Below are 17,567 nucleotides of genomic sequence, written 5' to 3'. Positions count from 1 at the left end.
TAGTCTATTCCTTTTATAAAGCCTCTATCTCTCTCTCTCTCTCTCTCCATCCAAATTTTCTACTAATTAGGTCTCTCTCTCTCTCCATCTAATTTTTCAACTCATTAGGTGCAAATGGGGCAGGAAGGGTGATGATTGTGGTCCCTATATCACATTCTTCTGAAAAATTACTTCTTAATTTTTTTAACTTTATAAAGTGAAAAATATTTTGTAAATATATATATAAATCTTCAAAATTGACACCTTTCCCATTTGTTATAACATCACATCTAATAAAAAAACATAATTCTCAAAGTTTTAAAACAGTCTATGTGGATTGACTTTAAAAATATAGAAATATATTAATACAAAGAAAGAAAGATGGAACATTTTTGTGGTAGAGGGAGTGATTTTTCTGCTAAGGATGTGTCTGCTTTTGTTTTTATAATAATTTAATTGTGTTGACATGTTCTTGTGCACTGCACTACTTCATAAAACAACATTGTATGGGTCTAATCTTTGCTTAAGATTCAGTCATGTGACATACTCCAAATAGGACTAGTTAAAATTAACCACTTAATATATTGCATTTCTCCCACTTGGTTACTTGCTAATAAAGCAAAATCCATTGGGGCAATAAAACTAATAGTATAACTCATAGATTCCACTATCTAAACTATTGTAGCTCTCTCAAGCTCCTAAAGAGTTCCTAAATAACCCTTCAACCCTAGTTAAAACATACGAGTGTTTAATTCTTAAATAAGTCTTGCTTTTTTTCTTTTTCTTTTTTGGAGCATTATATTTCAAGATTAGTAAGATGATATTATATATTAAGAATAACAATTTTTTTATTATTTAAGTTCAAACAAATGCATACACTTATAATATTTCTCTAATATAATTCGAACACCTAATCTTCTCTTTAAAATCTTTTCATTTGAATTAATGCCCCATTAGTTGATTTAAAATAACTTTATTCACTGATTAAAGGTTATAACTATGAAATGAATCAACATTTGATTCAAAAACCCTTTTTGGGTACAACTAATTAGAGGATATGAGTCCCCAAACTAATCCCATTTTTCATTTATAGGCTAATAAGACCTTGTGAGAGTGATATTTTAGGTGGAGATTGGGATAGTTTGGGAATTTGAGATAAAATATACGGAGTATATATATATACAGTATATAGATAGATGGACTAGTACTACTAGTAGTAGGATAATTATGCGGGGATTGTGGAGTGGGTGGGACATGGAAATAATGGCAATTAAGTGCACAGAGGCATGTGCCCTCTAAAGTTTGTCTATTCTAAAGGGCACACCTAACCTTTTTCTACATGGAGGATTGCTGGCCCCCACCACCACCCCTCCACTCTTCTAGTCTTCTCCACCACCAATATGCATGACTTATATAGGAGGGCCCACAATCGAGTACAAATATTAGGGATGGTTAAACACAGGGTAAAGACCAGAAAATACGCCAAAGTATGTTTACACTACATATCACACTCCTCACGTATAAAAATATTCTTAAAATTTTAACTTGATATAAATAGGTTCATTTGACAAATTTAAACCTTAAATTAACTAAATTAACCTTAATGACTTATTTTATAAAAAATATAAAAATAAATAATTTTGTAAAATGATCGAAAAAGACATTATTGGAGGATGTTCCTCTCGTGCAAATTAAAAACACCCATAAAGTTTCAATCTGGTATAAATAGGTCCTTCTGACAAATCCTAAGTTGACTAAATTACCCTTACTGAACTATTTTATAAAATATTTAAAAATAAATTATTTTATAAAATAACTGAAAATGACACTATTGGAGGATGTCAGGAATGGACAAGCAAGGATAAAAGTATAAAATAAAAATAAAAGTATAAAAGAAAAGTAAAGATAAAAATAAAAATAGAAAATAAAAAACAAAAATAAAGTGAAAACTAAAGAAAACAAATTTTTTTCAAACTTTGAGAACCGGTGCGCATTGGTATAAATAAAAAATATATATATAGTAGAAAATAGTGGAATCTCAAAAATTTAAATCATTGTTCTACAAATTCTCAAAGTTTAAAAAAAAAAAAAAAATGGTTAGAGATATATATAGAGAAAAAAGTTTCAAAAAAATATATATATATAAGGTAATGTACACATAACACCTCTACTATGAGATTGTAGCATATATACCCCGTTAGGCATTTTTGAAAGAGTAAAAAGGTAAAACGGGTATTACAGTACTAATTTATGTCAGAGGGAATATTTTTGCACAATGTGAAAAAATTAGGGGTGTTTTCTACCCACTTTTTCAAATAGGGAAATAAAAATACTACGTGAAATATACTTTAAGGATATTTTCTGCACTTGTCCTTTTAAAAAAATTATGTAAACTGTGGTTTTGATGCCAATTGTAGAAGTTTAGGTAATTAAACTTGCACATGTGAATTTGACAACAGTAAATTTTTAAAATAATTCTAAAGGTTAAATTTTTATCTAATTTATGTTCAAAACATTTTATGTAACACATAAAAAATATTTTCTAACAATATTAACTGCACAATTGTTCAATCTCATTTGTTAAGTGCGTATAACCATCTATTCAATTTTATGAATTAAATTAGGTGGCGTAGTTGTAACAATAGCTATTCTTTATAGCAATGCTTTTTCTATATGATCCAAATTAATACTAAATGATGGTCATTTATAAGTTCTAAAGTCAATTTACAATTGTAAAATATAAATCAACACTGGTCCATTTTTTAAGTTGCAGATTCTACAGCATTTTCAATTGTTCATATAGACTAGCCTAAGAATTAGAGAGGAACCCTAGGTAGAAAATCAACCCTATAGCAGTTGGGATAGTCTTTTCTTTTTTTTCTTTTTTTTTTTAAAAAAAAAAAAAAAAAAATTAATTTGGAGTGTTCAGGGCTTTGCCTTAATTAATCCCCAAAAATTTAAGATGGGTGCCTCCCTATCTTGAACTAGGTAAGTAGTAAAATATAATCGCGAAAGTATAATTTCAAGAAAATTATTTGCACCCAATAAAAATCCAACTTCAAATGATGTTTCCCGAGATATCATAGGCAAAACCCTTGGATTCAGATGGATAGCTGAAAAGGCATTGCTTACATCTCTCTTCTGTTCAGTTCAGCTTCCACTTCCCCACCACACCAACCCGGTATTGATGGTTCTCTTTCTCTACTTAATATGATAGTTGTATGAGGACATGTCCAATTAATCAGCAGTACCATTATTTACATATATATATATATATATATTGGGTGGGTCCTAATTCAATACCATTTCTTGCAACCAATTTTTAACAGGACCTTATTTGTAAGATTGAACTGACTTCTTTATTGTATGTGTATACTAGTAGTAGTAAATTGGGTGAAGATAAATCACATCAAATGGCGGATGAATATTGGCCATTGCTTTAGTTAGATGAGTATATTCATTGAATTAATTTTAAATATTTTGAAATTTAGAGCTCAACAACCAATTTTATTGGAGCTGCTTGGGTTGGCTAAGTTATAAATAGTCCATTATGTCAATATCTACATATTCCTTTCTCTGCCCTTCTATGCTTAGGAGGCAAAGAGATTTAGGACAGGGATGTTCAAGGTGATTATGGCAACGGTGAGACAATTATGGTTATCTCAAAGTCGAGAAATAGTGGTGATGCCCACCCCTCCATCTCGGTTATCACTCTGCTCTTTCAAGTCAAATCCCACCATTAAATTAAAGATGAAACGATTTTAATGAAAACGAAGCTGTTGATACTTGTTTGAATCTTCCTTTCAGGAATTAATGAAGTCGTGTGTATCATCTTCCATTGGTAAATAAAATTGCCTCCTCTAGAGTAAACCTACTCGTGAGCTGATCTTTCCATTTAGATGTGAAAATGAAAAACGAAGATGTTGATACTTGTTTATTTCTTCCTTTTGGGAATGAAGTCATTGCGATACCATCTTCTACAATGAAATTGCTGCATTTAGAAATAAACCTACTCATTAGTTACTGGTGCGTAAGGTTTGCATTATCGGTTATTGTTGTAGTAATAAATTTTTATTTTTTATTTTTATTTATTTATTTTTTTTAATGCACATTGTGCTCAAATTGCAATGGTTTATAGTGCCAATACATACTAAGATTAAAATGTATTAAAAAAATTATACATTTCTAAAAAATTCCCAAATAAAAATTTTCTGGCTCCGCCCTGATATGTCCTTCCCCCTATAACTTTTACCCTCTAATTCATTGTGAGGTATATATGTGTGTGTGTGTGAGAGAGAGAGAGAGAGAGAGGAAGTTTCATCCCCATTGCCAAGCAAAAAATATATATATGAGGAAGTTTCATAGAGTGAAATGTAATTGTCAGTACTACAAATTTTACAGATTTGTCACTTTGTTTTGACTTCCTAGTGATGTCCAAATCTCATCTTGTAATGCAATTCCTCTGTTACACGGAAATTTCCGCCAACTATACAAAATTTGCTTTTTTGTCTCCAAGTTCACACAGCTTGATGGACAAAGAGTCTTATTGCAGATCGCAACTTGATGATATCCGTCTCAATATGGTACTTTACCTAACCTAGTTATAAATGAGTTTTGGAGACTAGAAAATCACCTTCAGTGAACAGCGTGCTATTTTATCTATTTTGAAATAAATGGTGTAAAAATGATCACGTTAGTTATGTTTGGAATGCACAATAGAAAAATATTAAAATACACCATAAAAAAATGTTGGAATGTACTTTCACTCACAAAAATAGAAGAAATGGACTACTGTGCAAATGGAGATAATCCTTATCCAAATAAATGGCCGGGAAGAAGTTTCAAATTGATGTGATGCAACGTATGTCACACGCACAAGGATCCTCTCCAGCGCTGGACCTCTCCTACACAAAATTCAGTGCGTGAGATTGCATCATTAGTAGTGGGTTCCATTTATCAATTTAATCTCACCCACTGGATTATGTGCAGGAGAGGTCTAGCGCTGAAGAGGATCTTGTCCATGTCATACAATGAGAGGGCAAAAGTGACAAAATTTAAGTTACATAGAGTAAGAGCAAGACCAGAAGCGTGCACAAAGAGTGAGCGCAACACTCGTTTAAAAAAATTGTGCGACTTAAATACTACTAATAGTGATGCCATTATATATACTTTGAATCAAATTTATAACAGAGATAATTTCTTACAATATAGTAATAAAGATCGATTTGTAATATGGATTATAGTGTAAAGATGGCTAGCTATGTAAATAATATAAAAAAGTTGAGACTATACCCACTCCACTCATCATCCCCACCACTCTCTGTTAATAGTATTCATGGTAGGATGACCTTAAATAGTAAATTTATTTAAATGTAGAAAATTTATTTACATCTCAATTTTATGTGTTTTACCCAAATTTCAGGTATACACAAATTTTATAGTCTGCAAATAAGAACAAAATATGGAGCAAGAAAATAAATGATATTTTACTAAATTGAGAAAAATGGAGTACAATCCTCTGTAATATTCTTTACAAAGAATAAGGTCCTCTGATTCGATCTCATTTTTTTTGTTGGTTGGATCCAAGAGCTGCACGAGCTTGATCTTGAATCAACGTAAAATTTGAATGAAGAATTGCATGATTTGATGTACTTTTTGTTGATCACCGTGGAATTTGGATAAAGAATGGCACGATTTGATGTACTTGTTATTGATCACCGTGGAATTTGGATTAAAAACGGCACGATTTGATGTGTTTGTTGTTCTTCGTCATCAGAGAGGATTTGTTGAATTTGGTGAAGAGCGGCACGACTTTGGATGTGCTTGATGTTCTCCGTCTTCAGGTTTGCCCTCTGGATTTTTGATTCTCTCAATTTCTTGACCTTCTGGATTTTTGAGTCTTTGGATTTCTGGACTCTGAATTTGTGTGTCTTCTGGATTTTCTGAATTTGTGTATCTCTTCCTCCTTCCTCAGGCCTCTACTTATAAGTTTCTTGGATTAATAGGATGATGACACGTATCCTCTCCTGATATGGAAAAAATCATAACTGGGCCGGGTCGGTTATATTATGGTAATTATCCTTAAAAATAATTATTACAAATATATTTTATTACCAAATATATTTTATTAGGAATAATTATCTTTCCATTTAATCATCTGGGCTGGGCTAATTAAATAATTTAAGTGGATCAAGATTGGGCCAATTAAATAATTTAATTAAACATTAGACCCATATTTAATGAGTCCATTTGTCAAAACCAAAGCCCACTAAAATTTTAGTGTTTATAAATTGCCCCCACTTCGAGTCCCAAGTTTGACAGGACTTGTCTCCTTTTTTAAGTGGGACTTGAAGTATCCAAATTTATTTATTTATTTTTCGCTTTCCTATCCAACTTGATTGTAAGATTTCCTCTTTCGCATTTCTATCCAACTTTGGATTGGAATTTTACTTTCCTATTTGAACTGAATTATACAAACCCTAATACAAATAGGAGGTATTTTGTTGCCTATATATACCACCAATGTTATAGGGTTTGACATCAATTCTAATAGTCTCTGAAGACTTGTCAGATTATAACCCTAAATACTATGTTGGGTTGCGGCATCTGCTCGAACAAATACCACAAATAATTGGAATGACTTTTTTTTTTTTTTTTTTTCCTAGATCCACTGGTCCGTTGGAATGCATTTTTACTAGTCCCTCTGGGACCCAATGTTCATTTGGAACGTATCTAATTCATAAGGACCCATTGTTCCTTTGGAACGCATCTAGTCCGTCAGGACCCATTGTTCCTTTAGAACGCATTTAGTCCATAAGGACCCATTGTTCCTTTAGAACGCATTTAGTCTATCAGGACTCATTGTTCAGTTGAAACGCATCTAGTCCGTAAGGACCCATTGTTCCTTTGGAACATACCAAATCCGTCAGGACCCATTATTCCTTTGGAACGCATCTAGTCCGTCAGGACTCATTGTTCCTTTGGAACAAAAATCTTCCATGCAGATTTTGGAGCGAAAGAACGACACCATAGAGAACGGAACTACTCTGGATGTCAGGACTTCTCTTGTTGGCTACTTTGCACTGAAACCGCTTCACTCTAATCATTCGTACCATCATTTGCTAAAGTGGTCCCGCATATCTTCCTATGAACTTTCCAACCTTGGTTGTAATCAGAATAAGGAGATAAGCTCGATTTCAGATGTTTTTGATTTTACGCTCCGTACTTCATGAGCTTTTTGTTTTTGTTTTTTGTTTTTTTTTTTTTGCGATCACAGTTTTAACTCATGTGGGCTTGGAGCCTAGTGCAATTTAAGCTCATATGATCAGGAACATTATTGATTTTACCTTCTCTATTTTTTTTTTTACTGCTTGGAAGTAGTCCAAGTTTGAGTTTGACATGGATTAATTTGAAATTTGAAGATAGTTTATGCTCGTATCAAGGAGCATTGTTGAGATTTTTTTTTTTTGGTTGAATAAACTTGGAACAGACCTCCAAGATGCCTACGTACCCTGAACAAGTATCAAGTCATTACGTAGTTCAATCTTTTTTTTTTTTTTTTTTTTGTAAACAATTTATACTCATGTAAAAGAGTTCTTAATTTTTTTTTTTTCTTCAGGCGGACCAATTTATACTCGTGCGAAGGAGTTTTTTTTTTTTTTTTTTTTTTTTTTTTTTTTTTTTTTTTTTTTTTTCAGGTTAAAGGGCACGGACTATCTCGTCGTCACTTTGAGGATTTTCTTCTTGGTTTCCTTGACTTAATGCTCCTTGTAATTTTGCACTTTCAGTTGAAGTCATTGTTGTAGCATGGTGCGTTTCTTGATGTAAGTCTTTCGAGATGATGCTTATAATGAAAGCTAAAACTACTTCGTTATCCGAGTTATGAAGTATATTGTTTTCTTTTTCGGACTCACTTCTCTCATCTTCTTGAAGGTTGTCGGGTATATCAGGAACATCTTCCCTAGCACCGTGATTTTCCATGCTAAGCTCCATGTCGTGGGCTCGAGTAACAAGCTCTTCAAATATGCGAGGCTTAATCCCTTGTAGGATGTAAAGAAGCTCCCAGCACATGCCTTACATACATGCTTCAACTGCAGAAATTTCAGATAAACGATCCTTGCAGTCAAGACTTAGAGCTCGCCAACGGTTAATGTAGTTAACTACTCATCTGTTTTGTATTTGTAAGCTCCAGCATACTTGCAATACGACGAGTGCTATAGAAACGGTTGAGAAATTCTCGTTCCATCTGCTCCTAATTGTTAATACCTCTAGCTTTGAGGTCTGTGTACCAATCAAATGCATTCCCTTTGAGGGAACGAACGAATTCTTTGACAAGGAGATCTCCGTTTGTACCAGCATTGCCGTAAGTTTCTACAAAGTGTGCGATATGTTGTTTGGGATTTCCTTTTCCGTCAAACTGTTGAAGTTTTGGAGGTTGATACCCAACCGACATTTTTAAGATGTTAATTCTTTCTGTGTAAAGCTTTGAGTACATGCTAGCACTTTGAGGAACGCCATTGTATTGTTCTCTTATGCAATTCACTATCATATCTTGAAGGTATTGGATATAAAATAAGGTGACAGAGACAGCCTCAATTATTGGATTGGCGGACACGTCATTTTGATCATCAATTGGAGTGTTCTCTGGCATGGAATTAGAATGAGGAATTCGGCTTTTGCTTGACTCAGCATTGTCGTTATGCAATTTTAACTTTTCTGTCAGCGAGACAATTTTCAGATCTTACTCCTTGAGAAAGTGTTGTAATCTTTCAATTGCACGGGTCATAGTCGTCATTTGTTCTTCATATGAGGTAGTACTGATTATCATGACTGGCATAGTGACGGAGTCAGAAAAAATCTTTAGCCTTGAGTAGACCAGCCTTGAACTTGAACTTGTGACTAGAGCAACCTTTAAGGTTGTAGGAACCTTTCTCCTTACCCCCAGTGAGGTGAAGGTGGTATGAGTTTGAGTTGTTATTTTGACAGATTTGGCAGAATTGACTCTCATCGCATCGTGCTGTCTTTTGGTAAGAACGGATGATTTGACCGTGCTCCATATCATTGAACTTGCAAAGGTGTTTGTACCACTTGACGAAGCTGCAACCTTCTTGCCACCTTTTGTGATGGTATTGATGTTGTCCGTCATGACCGCGATGTCTTTGGTGGTATTCTTGCTCTTCATCTGAATCTTATTGGAAATCATAGAATCTGACGATGAATTTGTTGAGGATTTGATGTTGGAGAAAGAGATGAGAGGCAAAGGAGGTCCCACTGGGCGTGCCAGAAATTTATGCACACAAAATTTGTAGTCTGTAAATAAGAACAGAATATGGAGCAAAAAAATAAATGATATTTTACTAAATTGAGAAAATTAAAGTACAATCCTCTGTAATATTCTTTACAAAGAATAAGGTCCTCTGATTCGATTTCTTTTTTTTTTTTGTTGGTTGGATCTAAGGGCTGCATGAGCTTGATCTTGAATCACCGTGGAATTTGGATAAAGAACGGCACGATTTGATGTGCTTGTTGTTGATCACCGTGAAATTTGGATGAAGAACGAAACGATTTGATATGCTTGTTGTTCTTCGTCTTTAAGAATTTGTTGAATTTGGTGAAGAACGGCACAACTTTGAATGTGCTTGGTGTTCTTCGCCTTCAGGTTTGCCCTCTGGATTTTTGGCCCCTTGGATTTCTGATTCTCTCAATTTCTTGACCTTATAGATTTCCGAGTCTCTGGATTTCTGGACTCTAAATTTGTGCGTCCTCTGGATTTTTTGAATTTGTGTACCTCTTCCTCCTTCCCCAGGCCTCTATTTATAAGTTTCTTAGATTACTAGGATGATGACACGTGTCCTCTCCTGATAAGGAAAAAATCATAACTGGGCCGGACCGGTTATATTATGATAATTATCTTTAAAAATAATTATTCCAAATATATTTTATTAGGTATAATTATCTTTCCATTTAATTATTTGGGCTGGGCTAATTAAATAATTTAAGTGGACCAAGTTTGAGCCAATTAAATAACTTAATTAAACATTAAGCCTATATTTAATGGGTCCATTTGTCAAAACCAAAGCCCACTAAAATTTTAGTGTCTACATTTCATCTTTTAAGATACAATAAAAACCACAAATGCATGATACACATTTTAATGAAATAACAACATATTAGAGGTAGTAATAAAAAATTGTTAAAGTGTTTAAAGGAAAAAAAAAAAAAAAGAAAAATGAAAAAAGAAAAAAAGAAAGAATTTGGATGCTTTTGCTTAACTTTAAGATTGAGAAGGAAAATGAATTAACAAAATTCAGTAGTCCCATTTGAATTATTTTCTTCCTTTAAAATTTTGAACTTAATAAATTGTTCAAAGAAAAAAGAAAAAAGAAAAAGGGGGACTTAAAAGGAGAAGCTTCTACTGCACTTCTTACCACTTAATTTCCAAAAATAAATTTTGAGCAATTGACTGGCCAATTATTTAGATTGATGACCTTTTTTTTCTGATGGGAATAGTTAGACACTGTATATATATATATATATATATATATATATATTCCGCCTGTCCTAAAATAAGTGTCATACTTTCTTTTTTGTTTGTCTCAAATTAATTGTCCATTTTCATTTTTCAAACAATATATTTCACATCTTTGCATATATGTCCTTTGAGTTTTAAATTTCAAATTTAAATATTCAAAATTTAAAAGGACAATTTAGTAACTTTCTAGATAGACAAGCATGTCCCACACATCCTTCTAAAAATTACTACTCTATAAAAGCGACACTTAAATTGAGATGGAGTGAGTATATAATAATGATAGGGAGGGAGTCTGACAATTAGACAAATTGAACAAATCTGATTAATTTTATGTAAGTAGAGAATGATGTCAATGACCGTAATAGATATTAATAACATCACGAAATCGTTAACTCCATTCACATAAATTAGTTAGAATTGTCCAAATTTTGAACTCCAAATTATTATCCTATATATATTATTTTGTTCCAAGTAAAATTATAATCAAGTTTATTGATTGGTTGACAACCTAGATGGAGTTTATGGAGAAGTCTTAAATCAAGTTATGCTTAGATTTCGTAAAAAAACAATGCTATACAATCTAAGAAGTGATGGTATAACTCTCTAATCTTTATTGACTGATGTGGATACAAATTGCTTCAATACATTGCAAAGCCAGAACATCAAAAGGGGACAATTAGTTCACCTAAAGAACCATAGAGAAGAAAATCCTTTATTGTCTTTTTTAGTGGTTTGGCCAATCAATTCTCTCACTTTTCCACACTTTTTGCTTTCTATTCTTTTTCTTGGGTCATCGAACTCAACGGAAACGAAAGTTAGGGTTGAAAATAGACCAAGTATGGGCCCAAAGGCAAAATGGTCTTTTCACCCAGAAAGAAAATCTCTAGGGATGCTCATCATCCCTAAGGCGCCAACGTAACTTCTTCGTTCGGGCGCCCATGGTGTCCTCCTAGGCAGCTCCTTAACCCGATTTTGAAACCATCATAACTTCTTCGTTCGGATTTCGAATCAGGCAATTCTCGAGTTTAACTTTGTTGATTTTTCATTGCCTATTCAATGGTGTGCTCGATAATACCCACATCTATTTCAAATGACCATATTACCCCTAGGGTTCTAGGGTTGCATTTGTCCGTTTTTAAAATGTCGCTTCCACATTTTATTATCTTTTGAGTTCCCTACTTTCGTGAGAAGTTATGTTGGCGTCTTAGTGATGATATGCATCCCTAGAGACTTTGTTTCTGGGTGAAAATATCATTTCACCCTTGAGGCTGGTCTATTTTCAATCCTAACTTCCGTTTTCGTTCCCATTGAGTTTCGTGACCTCATGGAATGACACTTTGGTGTCTTAAAGATGTGCTATATCTCTAAAGACCTTGGTTTTATCTTTCTCTTTCGCATTCGGGATTTGTTATCGAATCAACCTTCGGGTCATCACATGACGCACCTACTTGTAAAACCAGGGCTGTCACAATTTTATAAAATATACTATTAAAATAAATCATTTTATAAAATGACTGAAAATGACACTATTGGAGGATGCCAGGAATGGACAAATAAAGATAAAACTATAAAATAAAAATAAAAGTATAAAAGAAAAGTAAAGATAAAAATAGAAAATAAAAAACAAAAATAAAGTGAAAACTAAAGAAAACAAATTTTTTCCAGACTTTGAAAACCAATGCACATTGGTACGAAAAAAAAAATAGTAGAAAATAGTGAAATCTCAAAATTTCCAAATCCTTATTCTACAAATTTTCAAAGTTTTTTTAAAAAATGGTTAGAGATATATATAGAGAAAATAGTTTTTTAAAAAAATAAAAATATAAGGTAATGTGCACATAACACCCCTATACTATGAGATTAGTAGTATATATACCCCATTGGGTATTTTCGGAAGAGTAAAAAAGTAAAACTGGTATTACAACACTAATTTATGTAGGATATTTTTGCATAATGTGAAAAAATTAGGGGTGTTTTTTACACACTTTTTCAAATAGGGAATAAAAATACTACGCGAAGTATACTTTAGGAGTATTTTCTGTATTTATCCCTTAAAAAAAATTATCGAAATAAACTGTGACATAATTTTGATGCCAATTATAGAAGTTTTGGTAATTAAACTTGCACATGTGAATTTGATAACAGTCAATTTTTTAAATAATTCTAAAGGTTAAATTTTTATCTAATTTATGCTCAAAACATTTTATGTAACACATAAAAATATTTTCTAACAGTATTAAATGCACAATTGTTCAATCTCATTTGTCAAGTGAGTATAACTATCTATTCAATTTTATGAATTAAATTAGGTGGCGTAGTTGTAACAATAGCTATTCTTTATAGCAATGCTTTTCTATATGATCCAAATTAATACTACATGATGGTCATTTAGAAGTTCTAAAGTCAATTAACAATTGTAAAATATAAATCAAGGTCCATTTTTTAAGTTGCAGAAGCTACTGCATTTTCAATTGTTCATCTAGACTAGCCTAAGAATTAGAGAGCAACCCTAGGTAGAAAATCAACCCTTTAGCGGTTGGCATAGCCTTTTTTTTTTTTTTTTTTTTTTTTTTTTTTTTTTTTTTTTTTAAGATTAACTTGGAGTGTTTAGGACTTTGTTCCAACTAATCCTTAAGGATCCAGAACAGTCGTCTTCCCACCTTGAGCTGAGTAAGTAGCGAAGTATAGTCACAAAAGTGTAATCTCAAAAAAAATTATTTGTACATAATAGAAGTCCAACCTCAAGTATGATGTTTCACCTGATATCATAGGCAAGTGCGACTGGACCAACCCTTGGATTCATTGAAAAGGCACATTGGTTACATCTCTCTTCTGTTCAGTTCAGCTTCCACTTCCCCACCACAACAACCTGGTATTGACGGTTCTCTTTCTCTAGTCAATATGATAATTGTATGAGGACATATCCACTTAATCAGCAGTACCATTATATATATATATGTATGTATAGAAGTCGGTTTAATCTTAGAAATAAGGTCCTGTTAAAAATTGGTTGGGAATTAGGACCCACCCAATATATATAAGATTAAACCGACTTCTTTATTGTATGTGTACACTAGTAGTGGTACATTGGGTGATGATAAATCACATCAAATGGTGGATGAATATTGGCCATTGCTTTAGTTAGATGAGTATATTCAATGAACTAATTTTAAATATTTTGAAGTGGTAATTAGAACTCAACAACCAATTTTATTGGAGCTGCTTGGGTTGGCTAAGTTATAAATAGTCCAGTATGTCAATAACTACATATTCCTTTCTTTGCCCTTCTATGCTTATGAGAGAAAGGGAATTAGTACAGGAATGTTCTAGGTGATGTTGGCAATGGTGAGACAATAAGGGTTATCTCAATGGGATTTGAATTTTCAGTTAGCTACTTTACCTAACCTATTTATAAGTGCATTTCTAAGAGACTCTTTAAAATTAGGCTCTTCGAATTTGCCACATTAGTATTTTTCAATAGCCACATAAGCATTTCTTATAGTCACATCAGTATTTTAGAGTTTCTAAATTTTAGCTATCGCATGTATTCCAATAGTACATTTCGCTCTCCAAAAATATTAATATTTTTAAAATTTAAAATAAGTTTATTTTTTAATATAGCCGTTAATGCATTGTTTGGGTCAGCCAAACAGTACCTAAAACGGCTATAATGTCAATAGGAATATTGAAAATGAAAAAAAATCACTTTTTTTTCAATTTTTTAAAACTTTTTTTACCCAAAAAAGCCTTTAAGGCACTGTTTATGTCAGCCAAACAGTGCCTTAACGGCTCTTTGGTTCAATTATTTTGAGGAAAAAAAAAAAAAAAACACCAAAGTAAACAAAAAATTTGAATTTTAGTTAAATATGCCCGAATAGTGTTCTGGACTCGTACAGTGTTCTAGCTTGAATTTAAAAAAATAAAAGAAAACAAAAATGGGCCCACGAAAAGTGAACCCAATTGCCAACCCAATCTTGCTTTCTGGCGACCTCCATCAAGAGCCTAAACTTGGGACCCACTTTTCCCATATTCCATTAGCGCATTGCATCTTAAAAAATTGGGCTACTTTCGCCAAAAAGAGCACTAATGGAGTTGCTCTAAGGGCAAGAGTTTTGGAGACTAGCAAATAATGGTCGGGAAGAAGTTTCAAATTGATGTGATGCAACTTATGTCACACGGACAACGTTCCTCTCCAGTGCTGGGCCTCTCCTGCACAAAATTTAATGGGTGAGATTACATCATCACTAGTAGGTCTCATTTATCAATTCAATCTCATCCATTGAATTTTGTGCAGGAGAGGTCTAGCGCTGGAAATGATCTTTGTCCATGTCACACAGCGAGAGTGCAAAAGTGACAAAATTTAATTTACATAGAGTAAGACCAGAACCAAAAGCGTGCACAAAGAGTGAGAGTAACACTCGTTTAAAAAAATTGTGCGACTTAAATACAATTGATGGTCATGCTATTATATATACTTTGAATCAAATTTATACTGGAGATAATTTCTTACAATATAGTAATAAAGATCGATTTGTAATATGGATTATAGCGTAAAGATGGGCTAGTCATCCCCACCACTCTCGGTTAATGGTATCATACTAGGATGACCTTAAATAGTAAATTTATTTAAATGTAGAAAATTTATTTACATCTCAATTTTATATGTTTTACCCAAATTTCATCTCTTAAGATACAATAAAAACCACAAATGCATGATACACATTTTAATGAAACAATAACACATTAGAGGTACTAATCATAAATTATTAAAGTGTTTATAGAAAAAAGACAGAAAAAAAAAAAAGAAAAAGAAAAGAAAGAAAGTATATGGATGCTTTTGCTTGACCTTAAGATTGAGAAGGGAAAATGAACAAACTAAATTCGGTAGTCCCATTTGAATTATTTTCTTCCTTTAAAATATTGAACTTAATAAATTGTTCAAAGAAAAAAGAAAAAGAAAAAGAAAAAGAAAAAAAAGTGACTTAAAAGGAGAAGCTTCTACTGCACTTCTTACCACTTAATTTCCAAAAGTAAATTCTGAGCAATTGACTGGCCAATTATTTAGATTGATGACCTTTTTTTCTGATTGGAATAGTCAAGACATTGGATTATATATATACAGGAGTCTGACAATTGGACAAATTTGATTAATTCTATATGAGTAGAAAATGATGTTAATGACCACAATAAATATTAATAACATAATGAAAACGTTAGCTCAATTCATATGAATTAGTTCAAATTTCGAACTCCAAATCATTACCCCCCTCTCTCTCTCTCTCTTTATATATATATATATATATATATATAATTTTATTTCGACTTTCGAGTAGAATTATAATCAAGTTTATTGATTGATTGACTACTTAGATGGAATCATGGAGAGTCTATGGAAAAGTCTTAAATCAAGTTATGCTTAGATTTCGTAAAAAGCAATGCTATACAATCTAAGAAGTGATGGTATAACTCTCTAATCTCTATTGACTAATGTGGATACAATTGCTTGAATATATTGCAAAGCCAAAAGATCAAAAGGGGACAATTAGTTCACCTAAAGAACCATAGAGAAGAAAATCCTTTATTGTCTTTTTTTAGTGGTTTGGCCAATCAATTCTCTCACTTTTCCACAACTTTTGCTTTCTATTCTGTTTTTTTTGGGTCAAGTGTAATTTGTTGCGTGATCAGCGGAAGAATTGTTTTCAGTCTTCGAAGTGTAATATCCGTCAAATTCATTTGGTATTTCAATATCTGCTCAAAGACAAAGTTAAAAGGAAAAACAATAATAAAGAAAAGAAAAGGAAAGAAAAGGAAAGCATCCAAAGTTTTATTATTATTATTAATTTATTATTATATGGAGTTTTGACTACAATATTGTTTGGGCCTTGGGAGTCATCTCTGGGTAATATACTGTTATTATCTCGAGGTCTATTTTCATGAAATTGAGGGATTTGTTAACCAATTAGCCAAAAAGAAAGGTAGTATTTAGTAGTTTTACTTCGGCCAAATTACACAAACTCTTCTATACTATAAAAAAATTGTAAAATGTCATTTTTTACTATTTTCTTTAGGAACAAAACTCTTAACTTATCAAAAGTAGCAAATTACCCATATGTGATAGCTAGATGTTAGTATTCCAATGTTAAAGTCACGCGCTTAATACATGGACTGATTGCTTTGATGAAAATGTCTTTACGCATGCAACAAACACTCTCAGGTTTTTTTTTTTTGTAAAATTAATTACAAAGGGTAAAATGGACGGATATTTTTATCAAAACAATCTGTTCATATATCACATGGGTTGGACATGACCTTTTAAACACTAGAATTGCAACATCTAGATGCTAGATGAAGTAATTTGTTACTTTTGATAAATTGAAGGTGTTTGTTGTCCAAAAAAAAAAAATAATAATAATAATAATAATAATAACAGACAACTTTTGATAGTACAAGGAGATTTAGTATAATTTCGCCTTTTACTTTTGCCACTGATTTTTCCATGTAGGCACTTGTATTTTGATTTTGCATTTGAGGGGAGATAAATTGGTTATGTTTAGGATTGCAATTTATAAGAAGGTATTCAATACATTAGAAGTACTTGACATTTTTATGTTTAGGGTTGCAATTTATAAAAAAGTATACAATACATCAGAAGTACTTGAAATGTAGTAACCCTTCAACCTATCATTTAGGTGAAAATTCTCTGCTTCGAACACTACTACCAAGAAAAATAAAGAGCAGTGCACTTACACCCTCCATTAACTAACGGTCTCCCAAAACATTTAATGCAGGTTTTTAGTTTTGTTTGGGCTTATCTCTTGTAGGCTCTCTTTTGGGCTTGTTTGCTCAGTCCAATAGACTGGTTTGGCCTAATGGCCCTTCTTGTAATTAGTCCCATTTTATTTTTATATTCAGTAGCTTTAAAATCCAAATAAAAAAAGAAAAACAGAGTTTTCATTATCAAGAAAAATAAAAGGGGTACTACGTGTCAAAATGTCCCAAAGTATTACTATACTTGTAATTTAGACAATGACATACTAGACCCCTAGATTTAGTCCCG

The sequence above is a fragment of the Cornus florida genome, unplaced genomic scaffold, assembly GCF_030987335.1.
Source record: "Cornus florida cultivar Cherokee Brave unplaced genomic scaffold, ASM3098733v1 CherokeeBrave_3.0.0_Hap2_Chr01, whole genome shotgun sequence".
NCBI lineage: Eukaryota > Viridiplantae > Streptophyta > Magnoliopsida > Cornales > Cornaceae > Cornus > Cornus florida.
The sequence above is the reverse complement of the archived record's forward strand: the minus strand, read 5'-3'. Positions refer to the sequence as shown.